The following is an 814-nucleotide window of genomic DNA, read 5'->3' as shown; positions in this document are numbered from 1 at the left end:
CATGCACATCAGAGATTTCATTGAGATTTGTGACACTTTCAAGTTCAATGGAGTTTCTGAAGATGCTATTAAGTTGAGGCTTTTCCCATTCTCTCTGCGGGATAAAGCGAAATGCTGGTTACATTCTCTACCACCAGGGTCTATCACCAAATGAGAGGATCTTTCTCAAAAGTTCTTAACTAAATTCTTTCATATGGCGAAGTCTACGACAATCAGAAATGCACTTACTCAATTTGCTCAGCAATCTGGAGAATCTTTATGTGAAGTTTGGGATCTCTACAAGGAGATGCTGTCAAAATGTCCTCACCATGGGATGCTTGACTGGATGATCATTAACTGCTTCTATAACAGTTTGGGTGCTACTTTTAGACCCATGCTTGATGCAACATCAGGAGGAGCCCTGGGGGTTAAAAGTTACGATAAAGCTTATGAATTGATTGAACTGATGACTGCGAATGAATACAAGAATCCTACTCAGAGACTATCTCAGGGCAAGGTAGCAGGAATTCTGGGGTTAGATGCAGCTACTGCTATAGCTGCTCAGATTAAAGCCTTGACGATGAAGGTGGATTCTTTGGCTAATTATGGAGTTAATCAGATCACTAGTGTTTGTGAGCTTTCTGCTGGTGCCCATGAGACGGAGTAGTGTGCTATTTATAGTGAATCAGCTCAGTTCGTGAGCAACTTTTAGAGGTCGCAGTAGCCTATTCCAGCCATCTATCATCCTAACAACCGCAATCATCCTAACTTCAGTTGGAGCAATTCTCAGAATGCGGTTCAACAGCCTTATCAGCAGTATCCAGCAAAGCAGTAC

General features: G+C 42.1%; 1 non-coding gene across 1 annotated transcript; it reads right to left on the bottom strand.

The window, feature by feature from the left end:
- Window positions 1-208: 208 nt before the first annotated feature.
- On the bottom strand, window positions 209-315 carry LOC141688445 (small nucleolar RNA R71). The gene has a single exon (XR_012561887.1). It is a non-coding gene; the product is annotated as a small nucleolar RNA R71 (small nucleolar RNA).
- Window positions 316-814: the final 499 nt, after the last annotated feature.

The sequence above is a fragment of the Apium graveolens genome, chromosome 9 (assembly GCF_009905375.1).
Source record: "Apium graveolens cultivar Ventura chromosome 9, ASM990537v1, whole genome shotgun sequence".
Taxonomy (NCBI): Eukaryota; Viridiplantae; Streptophyta; class Magnoliopsida; order Apiales; family Apiaceae; genus Apium; species Apium graveolens.
This window is presented reverse-complemented; position numbering and strand designations above follow the sequence as displayed.